Source organism: Pan troglodytes, chromosome 6, assembly GCF_028858775.2.
Source record: "Pan troglodytes isolate AG18354 chromosome 6, NHGRI_mPanTro3-v2.0_pri, whole genome shotgun sequence".
In the NCBI taxonomy this organism is placed as follows: Eukaryota; Metazoa; Chordata; class Mammalia; order Primates; family Hominidae; genus Pan; species Pan troglodytes.
The window spans coordinates 67,018,022-67,041,908 of NC_072404.2; positions in this window are offsets into that span (position 1 = coordinate 67,018,022).

Below are 23,887 nucleotides of genomic sequence, written 5' to 3' on the forward strand. Positions count from 1 at the left end.
TAGGATCTGCGAGGGCATATTTGGAAGCTCATTGGGGCCTATGGTGAATAAAGAAATACCGTCAGATAAAAACTAGAAAGAAGCTTTCTGAGAAACTGCTTTGTGTTGTTTGCATATGTCTCACAGAATTAAACCTACCTTTGGATTCAGAAGTTTCAAAACGGTGTTTTTGTCCATTCTGAGAATGGACAGTTGGGAGCTCATTGAGGCCAATAGCGATAAAGCAGATATCCCAGGATAAAAACTAGAGGGAAGCTATCAGAGAAACCACTTTGTGGTGTGTACATTCTTCTTGTAGAGTTAAATGTTTCTTTTCATTCAGAAGTTTGGAAACAATGTTTTTGCAGAATCTGCAAAGGTATATTGAGAAGTGCATTGAGGCATATGGTGAATAAAGAAACACCTTCAGATAAAAACTAGAAAGAAGCTTTCTGAGAAAATACATTGTGATGTTTGCATTCATCTCCCAGAGTTAAACTTTCTTTGGATTCAGCAGTTTGGAAACACTGTTTTTGTCCTTTCTGTGAATGGACATTTGGAGCTCATTGAGGCTATGAAGGAATATTTGAGATGTCATTGAGGCCAATAGTGAAAAGGGAAATATCTTCAGATAAAAACTAGGAAGAAGAATTTGAGAAACTTCTTTGTGATGTGTGCACTCATCTCACAGGGTTAAACCTCTCTTTGGATTAAGTAGTTTGGAGACACTGCTTTTGTAGAATCTGCAAAGCACTATTTGGGAGCTTGTTGAGGTCAAAGGAAAAAAATGCAAATATCCCATGGTAAATACTAGAAGGAAGCTATCTGAGAAAATGCTTTGTGATGTGTGCATCTGTCTCACAGATTTACTTGTCTTTTCATTCAGCAGTTTGGAAACACTGTTTTTAGAATCTGCAAAGGGGTATTTGGGAACGCTTTCAGGCCTATGGTGAAAAAGGAAATATTTTCTGAAAAAAATTAGAAAGAAGATTTCTGAAAAACTGCTTCATGATGTGTGTATTCATCTCACAGAATTAAACCTTTCATTCAGTTTGGAAACTCTTTTTTTTGTCCATTCTGCAAATGGACATTCAGGAGCTGATTGAGGTAAATGGTGAAAAAGTGAATATCCCGGGATAAAAACTAGAAGGAAGCTATCTGAGAAACAGCTTTGTGATGTGTGCATTTATCTCGCAGAGTTAAAACTTACTCTCCATTCAGCAGTTTGGAAACCCTGTTTTGGTAGAATCTCTGAAGGGATATTTGTTAGCACATTGAGCCCTATGGAGAAAAAGTAAATAACTTCATATAAAAACTAGAAAGTAGCTTACTGAGAAACTGCTTTGTGATGTGTGCATTCATCTCACAAAGTTAAACCTTACTTTGGATTCAGCATTGTGGAAACACTGTTTTTGTCCATTCTGCGAATGGACATTTGGGAGCTCATTGAGGCCAATGACAAAAATGCGAATATCCCATGATAAAAACTAGAAGGAATCCTTCTGAGAAACCAGTTTGTGTTGTGTGCCTTCTCTCAGAGTTAAACTTGTCTTTTCATTCAGAAGTTTGGAAATGCTGTTTTTTAGAATCTATGAGGGAATATTTGAGAGGGCATTAAGGCCAATTGTGAAAAGGGAAATATCTTCAGATAAAATCTTCATATAAAAACTAGAAATAAGCATAAGAGAAAAGGCTGTGTGATGTGTGCATTCATCTCACTGGGTTAAACCTCTCTTTGGATTAAGTAGTTTGGAGACACTGTTTTTGTAGAATCTGAGAAATGATATTTGGGAGGTTATGGAGGCCAAATGCAAAAAAGTGACTGTCCCAGGGTAAATACTAGAAGGAAGCTATCTAAGAAACCCCTTTGTGATGTGTGCATTCATCTCTCAGACCTACTTGTCTTTTCATTCATCAGTTTGGAAACACTGTTTTTAGAATCTGTGAAGTTATATTAGTGAGCCCTTTCAGGCCTATGGTGAAAAAGGAAACAGTTTCAGATAAAAACTGGAAAGAATCTTTCTGAGAAACTGCTTTGTGATGTGTGCATTCATCTCACAGAGTTAAATCTTTCTTTGGAATCAGTAGATTGGAAACGGTGTTTTTGTAGAATCTGCCAAGGGGTTGGTTGGAGCTCATTGAGGCTAATCACAAAAAAGCGAATATCCCAAGATAAAAACTAGAAGGAAGATATCTGAGAAACCTCTTTGTGATGTGTGCATTCATCTCACAGAGTTAAATTTTTCTTTTCATTTAGCAGTTTGGAAAAAAGTTTTTGTAGAATCCGCCAAGGGATACTTGGGAATGCATAGAGGTCTATGGTGAAAAATATCTTCAGACAAAAACTAGAAAGAATCTTTCTGAGAAACTGCTTTGTGATGTGTGCATTCATCTCACACAGTTAAATCTTTCTTTGGAATCAGTAGATTGGAAACATGTTTTTGTAGAATCTGCCAAGGGGTTTGTTGGAGCTCATTGAGGCTAATCATGAAAAAGTGAATATCCCAAGATAAAAATGAGAAGGAAGATATCTGGGAAAACTTTTTGTGATGTGTGCATTCATCTCACAGTCTTAAACCTTACTTTTCATTTGGCAGTTTGGAAGCCGTTTTGGTAGAATCTGCCAAGGGATACTTGGGAGTGCATAGAGATCTATGGTGAAAAGAAATCTTCAGATAAAAACTAGAAAGAAGGTTTCCGACAAACTGCTTTGTGATGCCTGCATTCATCTCACAGTGTTAAACCTTTCTTTGGATTCAGCAGTTTGGAAACACTTTTTTTGTCCATTCTGCAAATGGACATTTGGGAGCTCATGGAGGCCAAAGGTGTAAAAGGGAATATCCCAGGATAAAAACTAGAAGAAAGCTATCTGAGAAACTGCACAGTGATGTATGCGTTTGCTTCACAGAGGTAAACATTTATTTTCCTTAAGTAGTTTGGAACACTGTTTGGTATAATCTGCAAAGGGATATTTCAGAATGCATTGATGCCTATGTTGAAAAAGGAAATATCATCAGTTAAAAACTAGAAAGAAGCACTCTGAGAAAGTGCTTTGTGATGTGTGCATTCATCTCACAGTGTTAAAACATTCTTTTCATTCAGCAGTTTGGAAACACTGTTTTTGGTAGAATCCGTGAAGGGTTATTTGGGAGCACAATGAGACCTATGGTGAAAAATGAAATATCTTCAGATAAAAACTAGAAAGAAGATTTGTCAGAAACTGCTTTGCATTGTGTGCATTCATCACACAGAGTTAAATCTTTCTTTGGATTCAGCAGTTTGGAAACATTGTTTTTGTAGAATTTGTGAAGGGATATTTGATAGCTCATTGAGGCTATAGGCAAAAAAGCGTGTATCCCAGAATAATACCTAGAAGGAAGCTATCTGAGAAACTGCTTCGTGATGTGTTCATTCTTCTCTCAGAGTTAAACATGACTCTTAATTCAGCACCTTGTAAACTCATTTTGTAGAATCTGTGAAAGGATATTTGGGAACACACTGAGGCCTATACTGAAAAACAAAATATCTTTAGATAAAATCTAGAAAGAAAGTTTCTGAGAAACTGATTTGTGATGTGTGCATTCATCTCACAGAGATAAACCTTTCTTTGGATTCAGCATTTTGGAAACACTGTTTTTGTAAAATCTGTGAAGGGATATTTGGGAGCTCATTGATGATAAAGGTGAAAAAGCAAATATCACACGATAAAAACTACAAGGAAGCTATCTGAGAAACTGCTTTGTGATGTGTACTTTGATCTCTCAGAGTTAAGCCTTCTTCTCATTCAGCAGTTTGGAAACACTGTTTTTCTATGATCTGGGAAGGCATATTTGGGAGCACTTTGAGGCCTATGGTTAAAAAAGAAATACCTTCAGATAAAAACGAGAAAGAAGCTTTCTGAGAAACTGCTTTGTGATGTGTGCATTCATTTCATGGAGCTAAACCTTTCTTTGGATTCAGCATTTTGGAAACTCTGTTTTTCTCCATTGTGCAAATGGACACTTGGGATCTAATTGTGTCCAATGGTAAAAAAAAAAAAAGCATATATCCCAGGATAAAAACTAGAAGGAAGATATCTGACCAACTGCTTTGTGATGTGTGCATTTGTCTCACAGAGTTAAATGTTTCTTTTCATTCAGCAGTTTGAAAACACTGTTTTGGTGGGAACTGTGAAGGGATATTTGGTAGTGCATTGAGGCCTAAGGTGAAAAAGGAAATATCTTTGAATAAAAACTAGAAAGAAGCTTTCTGGGAAACTGTTTTTTGATGTGTGCATTCATCTCACACAGGTAAACCGTTCTTTGGATTCAGCAGTTTGGAGTCACAGTTTTGGTAGAATCTGTGAAGGGATATTTGGGAGCTCATTGAAGCCAAATATGAAAAAGTGAGTATCTGAGGATAAAAACTAAAAGGAAGCAATCTGAGAAACTGCTTTGTGATGAGTGCATTCATCTCACAAAGTTAAACCTTTCTTTTCATTCAGCAGTTTGGAAACACTGTTTTGATAGAATCCACAAAGTGATATATGAGAGTGCAATTAGTCCTATGGTGTAAAAGGAAATCTCTTCAGATAAAAAATAGAAAGATGCTTTCTGAGAAACAACTTTGTGTTGTGTGCATTCATCTCACAGAGTTAAAACTTTCTCCAGATTCAGCAGTTTGGAAACACTGTTTTTGTCCATTCAGTGAATGGATGTTCAGAGCTCATTAAGGACAATGGCAAAAAGATGAATGGCCCAGGATAAAAACAAAATGAATGCACATATCACAAAGCAAGTTCTCAGATAGCTTTCTTCTTGTTTTTATGTCGAAGTGTTCGCTTATTCACCATTGACCTCAATGAGCTCTGAAAATGTCCATTGGTAGAATGGACAAAAACAGTGTTTCCAAACTGCTGAATCCAATGAAAGGTTTAACTCTGTGCAATGAATGCACACATCACAAAGCACTTTCTCAGAAAACTTGTTTCTAGTTTTTATCTGAAGATATTTCCTTTCTCACCATAGGCCTCAAAGGGCTCTCAAACATCCCTTCACAGATTCTGCCTAAACAGTGTTTCCAAAGTGCCAAATTAAAAGAAAGGTTTAACTCTGTGAGTTGAATACAAACATCACAAAGTGGTTTCTCAGAAAGCTTCATTCTAGTCTTTATCTGAAGATGTTTCCTTTTTCACCATAAGCCTCAACATGTTCCCCAATAGCCCTTCATGGATTCTGCCAAAACAGTTTTTCCAGACTGCTGAATGAAATTAAAGATTTAACTCTGTGAGGTGAATGCATGCATCATGCAGCAATTTCTGAACTAGATTTCTTCCAAATTTTACCCTGGGATATTCACTTTTTCACCATTTGCCTCAATGAGCATCCAAATATCCATTTGAAGAATGGACAAAAGCAGTGTTTCCAAATACCTGAAAACAAAATAATGTTTACTTCTGTTAGGTGAATGCACACATCACAAAACGATTTCTCAGAAAGCTTCTTTCTTGTTTTTATCTGAAAATATTTCCTTTTTCACCATAGGCCTGAATGCAGTCTGAAATATCCCTTCGCAGATTCTACCAAAATTGTGTCTCAAAACTGCTGAATGAGAAGAAATGTTTAAATCAGTGAGATAAATGTACACATCACAAGGAGGTTTCACAGAAAGCTTCTTTCTAGTTTTTATCTACAGATATTTCCTTTATAACCATAGGTCTCAAAGTGCTTCCAAGTAGTGCTTCACAGATTCTATCAAAACAGAGTTTCCAAACAACTGAATAAAAAGAATGGTTTAACCTTGTGAAATGAATGCAGACATCACAAAGTGGTTACTCAAAGAGCTTCCTTCTAGTTTATATCCTGGTATATTTCCTTTTTTGCCAATGGCCTCAATGAGCTTCCAAATGGCCATTTTCAGAATGCATAAAAACAGTGTTTGCAAACTGCTGAATCCACAGAAAGCTTTAACTCTGTGAGATGATTGCACACATAACAAAGCATTTCTCAGATACCTTCTTTCTAGTTTTTATCTGAAGATATTTCCTTTATAACCATAGGTCTCAAAGCACTTCCAAGTAGCACTTCACAGATTCTACCAAAACAGGATTTCCAAACTGCTGAATGAAAAGAATGGTTTAACTCTGTGAGATGAATGCAGACGTCACAAAGTGGTTTCTCAAAGAGCTTCCTTCTAGTTTATATCCTGATATACTTCCTTTTTTGCCATTGGCATTAATGAGCTTCAAAATGTCCATTTTCAGAATGGATAAAAACAGTGTTTGCAAACTGCTGAATCCACAGAAAGCTTTAACTCTGTGAGCTGAATGCACACATAAGAAAGCATTTCTCAGATAGCTTCTTTCTAGTTTTTATCTGAAGATATTTCCTTTTTTGCCACAGGCCTCAATGTGCTCCCAAATATCCCTTGGCAAATTCTACCAAAACTGTGTATCTAAATTGCTGAATGAGAAGAAATGTTTAAATCTGTGAGATGAATGTCCACATCACATGGCGGTTTCTCAGAAAGCTTCTTTGTAGTTTTTATCTACAGATATTTCCTTTGTAACTGTAGGTCACAAAACATTTCCAAGTATCACTTCACAGATTCTACCAAAACAGAGTTTCCAAACTGCTGAATGAAAAGAATGGTTTAACTCTGTGAGATGAATGCAGACGTCACAAAGTGGTTTCTCAAAGAGCTTCCTTCTAGTTTATATCCTGGTATATTCCCTTTTTTGCCTTTGGCCTCAATGATCTTCAAAATATTCATCTTCAGAATGGATAAAAACAGTGTTTGCAAACCACTGAATCCACAGAAAACTATCTTTAACTCTGTGAGAAGAATGCACACATAACAAAGCATTTCTCAGATAGCTTCTTTCTAGCTTTTATCTGAAGATATTTCCTTTTTCACCTTAGGCCTCAATGCTCTTGCAAATATAACTTTGCAGATTCTACAAAAACAGTGTATACCTACTGCTGAATGAAAAGAATCATTTAAATCTTAGAGGCAAATGCACACCTCACAAAGCAGTTTCTCAGATAGCTTTCTTCCAGTTTTTTTCCTGGGATATTCGCTCTTTCAAATTTGGCCTCAATGATCTCCCAAATATCCCTTTGTGGATTCTACAACAACAGTGTTTCCAAACTGTTGAATCCAAAGAAATGTTTAACTCTGTGAGATGAATGCACACATCACAAAGCAGTTTCTCAGAAAGCTTCCTTCTAATTTTTATCTGAATATATTTCCTTTTTCACCATATTCCCCAATGCACTCCCAGATATCCCTTTGCAGATGCTTCAAAAACAGTATTTCCAAACTACTGAATGAAAAAGAAATATTTAACTCTGTGAGTTGAATGTATGCATCACAAAGTGGTTTCACATATAGCTTCCTTGTAGTTTTTATCCTGTGATATTCCCTTTTTTGCCTTTGGCCTCAATGAGATCCCAAATGTCCATTTTCAGAATGGACTAAAAGAGTGTTTGCAAATGGCTGAATACACAGAAAGGTTGATTTCTGTGAGACGAATGCACATATTACAAAGAAGTTTCTCAGAATGCTTCATTCAAGTTTTTATTTGAAGATATTTCCTTTTTCACAGTAGGACTCAATGCACTCCCAAATATAACCTTGCAGATTCTACAAAAACTGTGTGTACAAACTGCTGAATTAAAAGGATGGTTTACCTCTGAGAGATGGATGCACACATCACAAAGTGGTTTCTCAGATACCTTTCTTCTAGTTTTTATCCTCGGATATTCACTTTTTCACCATTGACCTCAATGAGATACCAAACGTCCGTTTGTAGAATGCACAAAAACAGTCTTTCCAAAGTGCTGAATCCAGGGAAAGGTTTCACTCCACGAGATGAATGCACACATGGGAAAGCAGTTTCTCAGAAATCTTTTTTCTAGTTTTTATCTTAAGTTATTTATTTTTCCACCATTGGCCTCAATGCACTCCCAAATATAACTTCACAGATTTTACAAAAACAGTGTTTCCAAACTTCTGAGTGAAAAGAATGGTTTACCTCTGATACTTGAATCCACACATCACAAAGCAGTTTCTCAGATATCTTCCTTTTATTTTTTTTTCCTGAGATGCTCACTTTTTCACCTTTTGCTGCAATGAGCTTACCACATATCCCTTCGCAGATTCTACAATAACAGTTTTCCCAAACTGCTGAATCTGCAGAAAGTTTAAACTCTGTCAGCTGAATGCACACATCACAAAGCAGTTTCTTATATATCTTTCCAGTTTCTATCTGAAGATATTTCCTTTTTCACCCAAGGCCCCAATGGGCTCCCAATATCCTTTTGCAGCTTCTGCCAAAACAGTGTTTGCAGAGTACTGAATGAAAAGAAAGGTTTATCTCTGTGAGATGAAAGCTCACATCACAATGTGGCTTCTTTATGTCTTCCTTCTAGTTTTCATCCTGGGATTCTCGCTTTAATGGCATTGGCTTCAATGAACTCCCAAATGTTCATTCACAGAATGGACAAAAACAGTGTTTGCAAACTGCTGAATCCACAGAAAGTTTCATCTCTGTGAGATGAATGCACACATCCAAAGCAGTTTCTCAGAAATCTTTCTAGTTTTTATCTGAAGGTATTTCCTTTTTAAAAATAGGCCTCAAAGCACTCCAAATTATAACTTCATAGATTCTATAAAAATGGTGTTTCCAAACTGCTGAATGAATAGAAAGTTTTAATCTGTGAGAAGAATGTACACGTTACAAAGATGTTTCCTAAATAGCTTCCTTCTAATTTTTATCCAAGGATATTTGTTTTTTCTCCATTGGCCTCCACAACCTTCCAAATATTCCTTCACAAGCTCTACAACAACAGTGGTTCCAAACTGCTGAATTAAAAGAAAGGTTTAATTCTGCAAGGTGAATGCACACCTCACAAAGCTGTTTCTCAAATAGCTTCCTTCTAGATTTTATCCTGAGATATTCGCTTTTTTGCCTTTGGCTTCAATGAGCTCCCAAATGTCCATTTGAAGAATGGACTAAAAGAGTTTTTGCAAGCTGCTGAATCCACAGAAATGTTCTCTCTGTGAGATGAATGCACACATAACAAAGCAGTTTCTCAGAAAGCGTATTTCTAGTTGATATCTGAAGGTATTTCCTTTTTCATCATATGCCTCAATGCACTCCCAAATATAACTTCACAGATTCTACAAAAACAGTGTTTACAAACTGCAGAATGAAAAGAAGAGTTTAACTCTGAGAGATTAATCCACACATCACAAAGCATTTCCTCAGATAGGTTTCTTCTAGTTTTTTTTTCCTAGGGTATTTGCTTTTTCATCTTGGCCTCAATGAGCTCCTGAATACCCCTTCACAGATTCTACAACAACAGTGTTTCCAAACTGCTGAATCCAAAGAAATGTTTCACTCTCTCAGCTGAATGCATACATCATAAAGCAGTTTATCAGAATGCTTCTTTGCAGTTTCTATCTGAAGATATTTACTTTTTCACCCTAGGCCTCAATGTACTCCCAAATATCCCTTCACAGATTCTCCCAAAAAATTGTTTCCAGACTGCTGAATGAAAAGAAATTTTATCTCTGTGAGGTAAATGCACACATCAAAAAGCAGTTTCTCAGATAGCTTCATTCCAGTTTTTATAACAAAGCAGTTTCTCAGAAAGCTTCTTTCTACTTTGTATCTGAACATATTTCCTTTTTCTCCATAAGCTTCAGTGCACTCCCAGATATCCCTTCACAGTTTCTATGAAAACAGTGTTCACAAACCATTGAATGAAAAGAAACGTTTAACTCTGTGAGATGAATGCATACATCACAAAGCGGCTTCTTAGACATCTTCCTTCTAGTTTTTATCCTGGGATATTCCCTTTTTTGACATTGGCCTCAATGAGCTCCCAAACGTCCATTCTGCAAATGGACAAAAACAGTGTTTCCAAACTGTTGAGTCAAAAGAAAGTTTTAACTCTGTTAGGAGAATGCACACTTCTCAAAGCAGGTTCTTAGGAAGCTTCTTTCTAGTTTTCAACTTCACATGTTTCCTTTTTCACCTTAGGCCTCAATGTGCTCCCAAAGATCCCTTCACAGATTCTAGAAAAACAGTGTTTCCAAACTTCTGAATGAAAAGAAAGTTTTACCTCTGTGAGATCAATGCACACATCACAAAGTGCTTTCTTGGATAGCTTCCTTCTAGTTTTTACCCTGGGATATTTGCTTTACCACTATTGGCCTAAATGGGCTCCCACATGTGCATTGGCCAAATGGACAGTAACAGTGTTTCCAAACTGCTGAATAAAAGAAAGATTTAATGCTGTGAGATGAATACACACATCACAAAGCAGGTTCTCAGAAAGCTTCTTTCTGTTTTTTATCTAAAATATCTTTTTTCACCGTAGGCATAAATGGGCCCCAAATATTGCTTCACTGGTTCTACAGAAACAGTGTTTAGAAACTGCTGAAGGAACAGTGAGGTTTAACTCTGTGAGATGAATGCACATATCACAAAGTGGTTTCTCAGATAGCTTCCTTCTAGTTTTTATTCAGGGATATTCACTTTTTGGCCATTGGCCTCAATGAGCTCCCAAATGTCCTTTCGCAGAATGGACAACAACAGTGTTCCAAACAGTTGAATCCAAAGAAAAGTTTAACTCTGTGAGATGAGGAGATCACAAAGCAGTTTCTCAGAAAGCTTCTTTCTTGTTTTTAACTGAAGATATTTCCTTTTTCAACATAGGCCTCAAAGTGCTCCCAAATATCCCTTTGCAGATTCTACAATAACAGTGTTTCCAAAGAGCTGAAACAAAACAAAGGTGTAACTTTGTGATATAAATGCCCACATCACAAATCGGTTTCTCAAGTAGCTTCCTTGTAGTTTTTTTTCTCTGGGATATTTGCTTTTTCACCATAGGCCTAAATGAGCTGCTGAATGTCCATTCACAGAATGGACAATAAGAGTGTTTCCAAACTGCTGAATCCAAGAAAGGTTTAACTCTGTGAAATGAATGTACACTTCCAAAGCAGTCTCTCAGAAAGCTTCTTACTTGTTTTGATCTGAAGATATTTTCCCTTTCACCCTAAGCTGCAATGCTCTCCCATATATCCCTTTGCAGATTCTACAAAAACAGAGTTAGCAAACTCCTGAATGAAAACATAAGTTTAACTCTATGAGATGAATGCACACATCACAAAGCAGTTTCTCAGATAGCTTCCTTCTAGTTTTTATCCTGGGATATTTGCTTTTTTGCCATTGGTCTCAATGATCTCCCAAATGTCCATTCGCAGAATGGACAAAAACAGTGTTTCCAAACTGCTGAATCATAAGACAGTTTTACCACAGTGAGATGGATGTACACATCACAAGGAGGTTACTCAGATAGCTTTCTTCTAGTTTTTTCCTGGGATATTAACTTTTTTGCCCTTGGCCTCAAATTGCTCACAAATATTCATTTGTAGAATGGAGAAAAACAGCATTTCCAAACTCCTGAATCAAAAGAAAAGTTTAACTCTGTGAGAAGACTGCTCACACTGAAAGCAGTTTTTCAGAAAGCTTCTTTCTAGTTTTATCTGAAGATATTTTCTTTTTCAACATAGACCTCAATGCGCTCTCAATATCCCTTTGCAGATCCTACAAAAACAGTTTTTCCAACCTGCTGAATAAAAAGAAACGTTTAATTCTGAGAGATGAATACTCACATCACAAAGTGGTTACTCAGATCACTTTCTTCTAGTTTTTATCCTGGGATAAAAACTATTATTTATCCTGCGATAAAAAACTCCTTGCCATTTACCTCAAAGAGTTCTGAAATGCCAATTCACGGAATGGAAAAAAAAAAAAAAACAGTGTTCCAAACTGCTGAATCAAAAGAAAGGTTTAACTCTGTGAAATGAAAGCACACATCACAAAGCAGTTTCTGACAAAGCTTCTTTTCACTTTTTATTAGAAGATATTTTCTTTTTCACCATAGTCTACAATGCACTCCCAAACATCCCTTTGCTAATCCTACAAAAACAGTGTTTCCAAAGTGCTGAATCAAAATAAATGTTTAACTCAGTGAGATGAAGGCACATATCAAAAAGCAATTTCTCAGATTGCTTTCTTATAGTTTTTATCCTGGAATATTTGCTTTTTCAACCTTGGCATTAATGATCCCCCAAATGTCCATTCGTAGAATGGACAAAAACAGAGTTTCAAAACTGCAGAATTAAAAGAAAGGATTTGTTCTGCAAAATGAAGGCACATGTCACAAAGCTTTTACTCAGATAGCTTCCTTCTTTTTTATCCTGGGATATTCACTTTTTGCATTAAACCTCAAAGTGTTCCCAAATGTCCATGTGCAGAATGGACAAACACAGTGTTTCCAGACTGCTGAATCAAAAGGAAGGTTTAACTATGTGAGATGAATGCACACATCACAAAGACATTTCTCAGATAGATTCCCTCTAGTTTTTATCCTGGTATATTTGATTTTTTGCCATTGGCCTCAATGAGTTGCCAAATGTCCTTTCACAGAATGAACAAAAACAGTGTTTCCAAATTGCTGAATCAAAGGAGACTTTTAAGTCTTTGAGATGAATGCACACATCAGAAAGCAGTTTCTCAGATTCTTTGTAGTTCTTATCTGAAGATATTTTCTTTTTCACCTTATGCATAAATGTGGTCCCAAATATCCCTTTGCAGATTCTACAAAAAGAGGGTTTCCAAACTGCTGGATGAAAAGAAAGTTTAAATCTGCAAGATGAATGCGCACATCAGAAAGCAGTTTCACAGATAGCCATTTTCTAGCTTTTATCCTGGGATATTTGTGGTTTCTGAGAAACTGCTTTGTGATGTGTGCATTCATCACACAGAATTAAAACTTCCTTTTCATTCAGCAGTATGGAAACACTGCTTTTGTCCATTCTGTGAATGAACATTTGTGAGCTTATTGAGGCCAATAGTGAAAATTAGAATATCCCAGGATAAAAAGTAGAAGAAAGCCATCTAAGGAACTGCTTTGTGATGTGTGTATTCATCTGCAAAGTTTGCCTTTCTCCTCTTCCAGGAGTTTGGAAGCACTGTTTTTGCAGAATCTGCGAAGTGATATTTGAGAGCTCATTGAGGCTTAGGATGAAAATGAAATTATCTTCAGATAAAAACTGGAAGGAAGCTTTCTGAGAAACTGCTTCATGATGTGTGCATTCATCTCACATAGTTAAACCTTTCTTTGGATTCACCCGATTGGAAACATTGGTTTTATCCATTCTATGAAAGGACATTTGGCAGTTCATTGAGGACAATGGCGAAAAACTGAATACCCCAGATAAAACTAGAAAGAAGCTATCTGAGAAACTGCTTTGTAATGTGTGCATTCAAGTCACAGAGTTAAACCTTTCTTTTCATTATGCATTTTGGAAAAACTATTTTTGTAGAATCTGAGAAGGAATATTTTGGAATTCATTGAGGACTATGGTGAAAAACAAAGTATCTTCTGATAAAAAACAGAAAGAAACTTTCTGAGAAACTTCTTTGAGATGCATGCATTCATCTCACCTAGGTAAAACTTTCTTCTCATTCAGAAGATTGGAAGCACTGTTTGTGTAGAATCTGTGAGGGGATATTTGGGGCACATTGAGGTCAGTGTTTAAAAACGAAATTTCTGCAGTTAAAAACAAAAAAGAAGCTTTCTGAGAAACTGCTTTGTATTGTGTGCATTCACCTCAGAGTTCATCCTTTCTTTTGATAAAGCAGTTTGGAAACACTGTTTGTTTCCATGGGGAAAAAGAAAATATCTTCAGAGAAAAACTACAAAGAAGATTTCTGAGAAACTGCTTTATGTTATGTGCATATATCTTATAGAGTTAAACTTTTCTTTTGATTCATCCATTTGTAAAACCTGTGTTTGCTCATTCTGCAAATTTACATTTGGGAGCTCCTTGAGGCCAATGGTGAAAATGCAAATGTTCCAGGATAAAAACAAGAAGGAAGCTATCTGAGGAACTGCCTTGTCATACTTGCATTCATCTCGCAGAGTTAAACCATTCCTTTCATTCAGCAGATTGGAAACATTGCTTTTGTAGTATCTGAGAAGAGATATTTGGGAGCACATGGATGTCTATGATGAAAAAGTAAATATATTCAGATAAAAACCAGAAAGAAACTTTCTGGGAAACTGCTTTGTGACGTGTTCATTCATCTTGCAGAGTTAAACCATTCTTTGGATTCAGCAGTTTGTTAACACTGTTTTTGTCCATTCTGTGAATGGACATTTTGGAGCTCATTGAGGTCAATGGTGAAAAAGGAATATCCCAGCATAAAAAAAATGGAAGGAAATTCTCTGAGAAACCAATTTGTGAAGTGTGCATTCATCTCACAGAGTTGAACCTGTCTTTTCATTTAGCAGTTTTGAACACTGTTTTTGTAGAATCTGCATGTGGATATTTGGCAGTGCATGGAAGGCTGTGGTGCAAAAGTAATTTTCTTCAGAGAAAAACTAGAAAGAAGCTTTCTGGGAAATTGTTTTGTGATGTTTTCATTCAGCTCTCACAGTTAAAACTTTCTGTGGATTCAGCAGAAGCACATTATCTGAGAAACTGATTTGTGATGTGTGTATTCATGTCAACAGATTTAAATCTTTCTTTTCATTCAGCTATTTTGAAACACTGCTTTCTTAAAATCTGTGAAGAGATATTTGACAGTGCAATGAGGCCCATAGTGACAAAGGAAATATGTGCAGTAAAAAACTAGAAAGAACATTTCTGAGAGACTGCTTTGTGATGTGTGCACACTTCTCACAGAGGTAAAATTTTCTTTTCATTCAGCAGTTTGGGAAAACTGTTGTCTAAGTATCTGCGAAAAGATATTTGGTAGCGTAGTGAGGCCTATAGTGAAAAAGGAAATAGCTTCAGATAAAAACTAGAAGAAGCTTAATGAAAAACTGCTTTTGGATATGTGCATTCATCTCACAGAATTAAACCTTTCTTCAGATTCAGCACTTCATTAACACCATTTTTGTCTGTTCTGCGAATGGACATTTAGGAGCTCTTTGAGGCCAATGGTGAAAAAGCAAATGTCACAGGATAAACACTAGAAAGAATCTATCTGAGAAACTGCTTTCAGATGTGTGCATCCATCTCATGGAATTAAACCTTTCTTTTCATTCAGCAGTTTGGAAAAACTGTTTTTGTAGAATCTACATAGAGATATATGGCCGTGCATGGAGGCCTATGGTGAAAAAGGAAATATCCTCAGAGAAAAACTAGAAAGAAACTTTCTGAGAAATTGCTTTGTGATGTTTTCATTCACCTCACAGAGGTAAACCTTTCTTTGGATTCAGCAGTTTGGTAACACTCTTTTTGTCCATTCTGCAAATGGACATTTGGGAGCTCATTAAGGCCAAAGGTGAATAAGAGATTATCCCAGGATAAAAACTTGAAGGAGCTCTCATAGACACTGCTTTGTGTTATGTGCATTTATTTCACAGAGGTAAACCTTTATTTTCATTCAGCAGTTTGGAAACACTGTTTTCTTAGAATCTGAAAAGAGATATTTGGTAGCGCTTTAAGGCTTAGGGTGGAAAAGGGAATAATTACAGATAAAAATTAGAAAGAAGCTTAATGAGAAACTGCTTTGTGATGTGTGCCTTCATGTCACAGAGTCCAACCTTACTTTTCATTCAGCAGTTTGGAAACACTGTTTTTGTAGAATCTGCAAAGGGTTATTTTGCAGCACATTGAGGCCAATGTGAAAAAGGAAATATCTTCAGATTAAAAACAAGAAAGAAGCATTCTGTGAAGCTGCTTTGTGATACTTGTATGCAATTCACACAGGTAAACCTTCCTTTTCATTCAGTAGTTTGGAAACACTGTTTTTATAGAAGCTACAAAGGGATATTAGGGTGCACTTTGAGGCCTATGGTTAAAAGGGAAGTATCTTCAGATAAAAACTAGAAAGAAGCTTTCTGAGAAACTGGTTTGTGACGTGTTCATTCACCTTACAGAGTCAAACCTTTCTTTGGATTCAGCAGTTTTCAAACACTGTTTTTGTCCATTCTGTAGTGGACATATTGGAACTCATTGAGTCCAATGGTGAGAAAGTGAATATCCCAGGATAAAAGCTAAAATGAAGTTATCTGAGAAAGCCTTTTGTGATGTGTGCATTCAATTCACAGAGTTAAACGTTTCTTTTCAGGCAGCAGTTTGGAAACATTGTTTTTGCAGTATCTGCAATTGAATATTTGGTAGCGCATTGAGGCTTATGGTGAAAAAGTAAATATATTCAATAAAAACGAAAAAGAAGCTTAATAAGAAACTGCTTTGTGATGTGTTCATTCTTCCTACCGAGTTAAACCTTTTTTTGGATTCAGCAGTATGGAAACTGTTTTTGTCCATTCTGTGAATGGACATTCGGGAGCACATAGAGGCCAATGGCAAAAAAGCAAATATCCCAGGTAAAAACAGGAAGCACATTATCCGTGAAACCAAATTTTGATGTGGGCATTTATCTCTGAGACTTAAACCTTTCTTTTCATTCAGCTGTTTGCAAACACTGTTTTCTTAGAATCTGAGAAGAGATATTTGGTAGTGCAATGAGGCCCATGATGAAAAAGTAAATATCTTCAGATAAAAACTAGAAAGAACCTTTCTGAGAGACAACTGTGGGAGTAATGCATTCATCTCACAGAATTAAAACGTTCTTTTGACTCAGCAGTTTGGAAACACTGTTTTCTAAGAATCTGCAAAGAGATATTTGGTAGCATAGTGAAAATATCTTCAGTTAAAAACTAGGAAGAAATTTAAAGAGAAACAGCTTCAGGATGTAAGCATTCATCTCACAGAAGTAAACTGTTCTTTAGATTCAGCACTTTGGTAACACTGTTTTTGTGCATTCTGCAAATTGATATTTGGGAGCTCATTAAGGCCAATGCTGAAAAAGAAAATATCAGAGGACTAAAACTAGAAGGAGGCTATTTGATGAACCAGTTTGTGATGTGTGCATTCATCTCACAGAATTAAACCTTTCTGTTCATTCAGCAGTTTGGAAACACTCTTTTTGAAGAATCTCTGTAGGGATATTTGGCAGCACATGGAGACCTATGGTGAAAAAGGGATTGTCTACAGTAAAAAAAAAAAAAACTAGAAAGAAGCATTCTGAAAAACTCCTTTGTGATGTTTTCATTCATCTCAGAGAGATAAACCTTTCTTTGGATTCAGCAGCTTGGAAGCACTGTTTTTGTCTATTCTGTGAATGGACATTTGGGAGCTCATCGAGGTCAATGGTGAAAATGTGAGTATCACAAGATAAAAAACAGAAGCACTTTATCTGAGAAACTGATTTGTGATGTGTGCATTCATCTCACAGAGTTAAACCTTTATTTTCATTCTGAAGTTTGGAAACACTGTTTTTTTGGAATTTGCAAATAGATATTTGGTATCACAATGAGGCCTACGGTGAAAAAGGAAATATCTTCAAATAAAAACTAAAAAGAAGCTTTCTGAGAAACTGCTGTGTGATGTGTTCATTAATTTCACAGAGTTAAACCTTTCTTCAGATTCAGCAGTTCAGAAACACTGATTCTGTCCATTCTGCGATGGACATTTAGTAACTCATTAGGCCAAAGGCGAAAAAAGAGAATATCCCAGGATAAAAACCAGAAGGAAGTTATCTGAGAAACTGATTTGTGATGTGTGCATTAGTCTAGTAGAGTTAAACCTTTCTTTTCATTCAGCAGCTTGGAAATACTGTTTTCTTAGAATCTGTGAAGAGATATTTGGTAGGGAATTGAGGCCTATGGAGAAAAAGAAAATATATTCAGATAAACTCTAGAAAGAAGCTTAATGAGAAACTGCTTTGGGATGTGTGCATTCATCTCACAGAGTTAAACCTTTCTTTGGATTCAACAATTTTGTAACACTAGTTTCTTTCCTTTCTAGAAATGGACATTTGGGAACTCATTGAGGCCAATGGTGAAAAAGTGAATATCCCAGGATGAAAACTAGAACTAGCCCTCTGAGTAACTGCTTTGTGATGTGCACATTCATCTCGCACAGGTAAACATTCTTTTCATTCAGCAGTTTGGAAACACTGTTTTTGAAGAATCTGTGAAGGGATATTGGGAAGCTCATGGAGACCTATGGTGAAAAACGGATTTTCTACAGACAAAAACTAGAAAGAAGCATTCTGAAAAACTGCTTTGTGATGTTTTCATTCATCTCAGAGACTTAAACCTTTCTTTGGATTCAGCAGCTTGGAAGCACAGTTTTTGTCTATTCTGCGAATGGACACTTGGGAGCTCATTGAGATCAATGGCAAAAATGTGAATATCCCAAGATAAAAAATAGAAGCACTTTTTCTGAGAAACTGATTTGTGATGTGTGCATTCATCTCACAGAATGAAACCTTTCTTTTCATTCTGAAGTTTGGAAACACTGTTTTTTTAGAATCTGCAAATAGATATTTGGTATCACAATGAGGCCTATGGTGAAAAAGGAAATGTCTTCAAATAAAAACTAAAAAGAAGCTTTCTGAGAAATTGCTTTGTGATGTGTTCATTCATTTCAGAGAGTTAAATCTTTCTTTGAATTCAGCAGTTCAGAAACCCTGTTTTTGTCCATTCTGCAATGGCTGTTTGGTAGCTCATGGAGGCCAAAGGCAAAAAAGAGAATATCCCAGGATAAAAACTAGAAGGACGTTATCTGTGAAACTGATTTGTGATTTGAGATATACCTACTGCTAAAAGATGAGTTAATGGGTGCAGCACACCAACATAGCAAATGTATACATGTGCAACAAACCTGCACATTGTGCACATGTACTCCAAAACTTAAAGTATAATAATAAAAAATTTTAAAAAAACTAGAAAGAAGCATTCTGGGAAACTATTTTATGATGTGTGCATTCATCTTACATAGTTAAAAATTTCGGTGGATTCAGACGTTTACAGACACTGTTTTTGTCCATTCTGCAAATGGACATTTGAGGACTCAATGAGGCCAGTGGAGGAAAAGTGAATATTCCACAATAAAAACTGGAAGGAAACTATCTGAGAAACCACTTTGTGATGTGTGCATTCATCTCACAGAGTTAAACATTTCTTTTCATTCAACAGTTCGGAAAAAATGTTTTCGTCAAATATGTGAAAGGATATCTGTGAGTGCATTGAGGCCTACGGTGAAAAAGGAAATATCTTCAGAAAAAAACTAGAAAGAAACTTTCTGAGGAACCTCTTTGTAATGTGTTCATTCATCTCACAGAGTTAAACCTTTCTTTGGATTCAGCAGTTTAGAAACACTGTTTTTGTCCATTTTGCAAAGAGACATTTTGGAGCTCTTTGAGGCCAATGGCAAAAAAGTGAATATCCCAGGATAAAAACTTGAATGAAGTTAGTTGAGAAATCGAATTGACATGTGAGCATTCATCTCACAGAGTTAAATATCTTTCTTTTCATTCAGCAGGTTAGAAACACTGTTTTCTTAGAATCTGACAAGAGATATTTCAAACAGTATGAAGGCCAATGGAACTACCATTAGAGTGAACAGGTAACCTACAGAATGGGAGAAAATTTTTGCAACATACTCATCTGACAAAGGGCTAATTTCGAGAATCTACAATGAACTCAAAGAAATTTACAAGAAAAAAACAAACAACCCCATCAAAAATTGGGCGAAGGACATAAATAGACACTTCTCAAAAGAAGACATTTATGCCGCCAAAAAACACATGAAAAATGCTCATCATCACTGGCCATCAGAGAAGTGCAAATCAAAACCACAATGAGATACCATCTCACACCAGTTAGAATGGCGATCATTAAAAAGGCAGGAAACAACAGGTGCTGGAGAGGATGTGGAGAAATAGGAACACTTTTACACTGTTGGTGGGAGTGTAAACTAGTTCAACCATTGTGGAAGTCAGTATGGCGATTCCTCAGGGATCTAGAACTGGAAATACCATTTGACCCAGCCATCCCATTACTGGGCATATTCCCAAAGGACTGTAAATCATGCTGCTATAAAGACACATGCACACATATGTTTATTGCGGCACTATTCACAATAGCAAAGACTTGGAACCAACCCAAATGTCCAACAATGATTGACTGGATTAAGAAAATGTGGCACATATACACCATGGAATACTATGCAGCCATAAAAAATGAGTTCATGTCCTTTGTAGGGACATGGATGAAATTGGAAATCATCATTCTCAGTAAACTATCACAAGGACAAAAAACCAAATGCCACATGTTCTCAATCATAGGTGGGAATTGAACAATGAGAACACATGGACACAGGAAGGGGAACATCACACTCTGGGGACTGTTGGGGGGTTGGGGGAGGGGGGAGGGATAGCATTAGGAGATATACCTAATGCTAAATGACGAGTTAATGGGTGCAGCACACCAGCAGGCACATGTATACATACATAACTAAGCTGCACATTGTGCACATGTACCCTAAAACTTAAAGTGTAATAATAATAAAATAAAATAAGAAAAAAAGGAACTATCTTCAGATAAAAACTAGAAAGAAACTTAATAAGAAACTGGTTTGGGATGCGTGCTTTCACCTCAGAGAGTTAAATCTGTCTTTGGATTCAACAGTTTGGAAACAAAGTTTTTGTCCATTCTGGGAATGGACATTTGGGAGCTCATTGTGGCCAATGGTGAAAAGTGAATATCCCAGGATAAAAACTAGAAAGAAGCTATCTGAGAAACCACTTTGTGATGCATGCATTCATCTCACAGAGTTAAAGCTTTCTTTTTATTCAGCAGTTTGGAAATACTGATTTCTTAGGTTGTGCAAAGAGATATCTGGGGGTGCATTTAGGCCAATGGAGAAAAAGGAAATATCTTCAGATGAAAACGGGTAAGAAGCTTATTGAGAAACTACTTTGTGATGTTTTCATTCATCTCATAGAGTTAAACTTTTCCTTGGACTCAGCAGTTTGGAAATACTGTTTTTCCATTCTGCGAATGGACATGTGGGATCTCACTGAGGCCAATAGCGAAAAAGTGAATATCCCAGAATTAAAACTTGAAGGAAGTTATCTGATAAACTGATTCATGATGTGTGCATTCTTCTCACAGAAGTCAATCTTTCTTTTCATTCAGCCATTTAGAAACACTGTTTTTGAAGAATCTGCCAAGAGATATTTGGAAGAGTATGGAGGCTGATGGTGAAAAAGGAAATATCTTCAGACGAAAACTGGAAGGAAGCTTAATGAGAAACTGATTTGGGATGGGTGCATTCACCTCAGACAGTGAAATCTGTCTTTATTTGAGAAACTGCTTTGTGATGTGTGCATTCATCTCACAGAGTTAAACCTTTCATTTCACTCAGCAGTTTGGAAATACTGCTTTTGTAGAAACTGTGAAAAGATATTTGGCAGCACATTGAGGCCTAAATGTGAAAAAGGAATTATCTTCAGAGAAAAATAGAAATAAACTTTCTGAGAAAGTGCTTTGTGATGTGTCCATTCCTCTCACAGAATTAAACCGATCTTTTGATTCAGCAGTTTGGAAATACTGCTTTTGTCCTTTTTGTGAATGGACATTTGGGAGCTCATTGAGGACAATGGTGAAAAAGGAAATATCCCAGGATAAAAACGAGAAGTAAGTTATCTGAGAAACCAATTCATGATGTGTGCATTCATATCACAGAATTAAACCTTTCTTTGCTTTCAGCAGTTTGGAAACACTGTTTGTGTCCATTCTGTGAATGGACGTTTGGGAGCTCATTTTGGCCAATTGCGTTAAAGTGAATATCCCAGGATTAAACCCAGAAGGAAGCTATCTGAGAAACCACTTTATGATGTGTGCATTCATCTCACAGAGTTAAACTTTTCTTTTCATTTGGCAGTTTGGAAACACTGATGTCTTAGAATGTGTGAAAAGATATTCAGTAGTGCATTGAGGACTATGGTGAAAAAAGAAATATCTTCAGATAAAAACTAGCAAGAACCTTTCTCAGAAGGTACTTCATGATGATTTCATTCAATTCACAGAGTTAAACTTTTCCTTTGATTCAGCACATTGGAAATACTGTTTTTGTCCATTCTACACCTGGACATTTCAGAGCTCATTGAGGCCAGTGGCAAAAAAACGAATATCCCAGGATAAAAACTTGAAGGAAGTTATCTGAGAAACTGATTCATGATTTCATGATGTGTGCCTTCATTTCACAGAGTTAAATCTGTCTTTTCATTCTGCAGTTTAGAAACACTGTTTTCTTAGCAACTGCCAGGAGATTTTTGGAAGATATGGGAGGCCAATGGTGAAAAAGGAAATATCTTCAGATAAAAACTAGAAGGAAGCTTCATGAGAAAATGGTTTGGGATGTGTAAATTCACATCAGAGAGTTAAATCTGTCTTTGAATTCAGCAGTTTGGAAAAACAGTTTTTGTCCATTCTTGGAATGGCCATTTGGGAAGTCATTGAGGATAATGGTGAAAAAGTGAATACCCCAGGATAAAAACCTGAAGGAAGTTATCTGAGAAACCAATTCATGAGGTGTGCAATAATCTCACAGAGTGAAACCTTTCTTTTCATTCAGCAGTTTGGAAACACTGTTTCCATCCATTCTGTGAATGGACGTTTGGGAGCTCATTGATGCCAATGTTGACAAAGCGAATATCCCAGGATTAAAACTAGAAGGAAGTTATCTGAGAAACTGCATTGTGAATTGTGCATTCATCTAGCAGAGTTAAACCTTTCTTATCATTCAGTAGTTTGGAAACACTGTTTTTTTAGAAACTGTGAAAACATATTTGGCAACGCATTGATGCTTATTGTGAGAAAGGAATTATCTTCAGATAAAAAATAGAAGGAAGCTTTCTGAGAAACTGCTTTGTGAGTGTTCATTCACCTCACAGAGTTAAACCTTCCTTTGGATTCAGCAGTTTGGAAACACAGTTTTTGTCCATTTTGAGAGTGGACATTTGGGGGTTCATTGAAGCCAATAGTGAAAAAGCCAATATCCCAGGATAAAAAGTAGAAGAAAGTTATCTGAGAAATTGATTTTTGATGTGTACATTCAACTCATGGAGTTAAATTTTTCTTTTCATTCAGCAGTGTGGTAGCATTGTTTTCTTAGAGCCTGTGGATTGATATTTGGTAAAGCATTGAGGCCTACAGTGAAAAAGGAAATATCATCAGAAAAAACTTGAAAGAAGCTTAATGAGAAACTGGTTTGGGTTGTGTGCATTCATCTTCCAGGGTTAAACCTTTCTTTGGATTCAGCAGTTTGGTAACACTGTTTTTGTCCATTCGGTGAATGGACGTTTTGATGCTCATTGAGCCCAATGGCGAAAAAGTGAATATCCCAGGATTAAAACTAGAAGGATGTTATCTGAGAAACTTCTGTTTGATATGTGCATTCATCTAGCAGAGTTAAAACTTTCTTTTCATCCAGCAGTTTGGAAAGACTGTTTTTGTAAGAACTGTGAGAGAATATTTGGCAGCACATTGATGCCTATGGTGAAAAAAGAAATATCTTCAGATAAAACTAGAAAGAAGCTTTCTGAAAAAGTGCTTTGTGATGTGTCCATTCTCTCATAGATTTAAACCTTTCTTTTGATTCAGCAGTTTGGAAACACTGTTTTTCTCCATTCTGCAACTGGACATTTGGGAGCTTGTTGAGGCCAATGGTGTAAAAGCAAATATCCCGGGATAAAAACGAGAAGGATGTTATCTGAGAAACCGATTCATAATGTGTGCATTCATCTCACAGAGTTAAATCTTTCTTTTCATTCAGCAGTTTGGAAACACTGTTTTCCTAGAATCTTCAAAGAGATATTTGGTAGCGCACGGAGGTCTATACTGAAAAATGAAATGTCTTCAAATAAAAACTAGAAAGAAGCTGAATGAGAAATTTGTTTGGGAGGTGTGCATTCAACTCAGAGAGATCAACCTTTCTTTGGATTCAGCAGTTTGGTAACACTGTTTTTGTCCATTATGTGAAT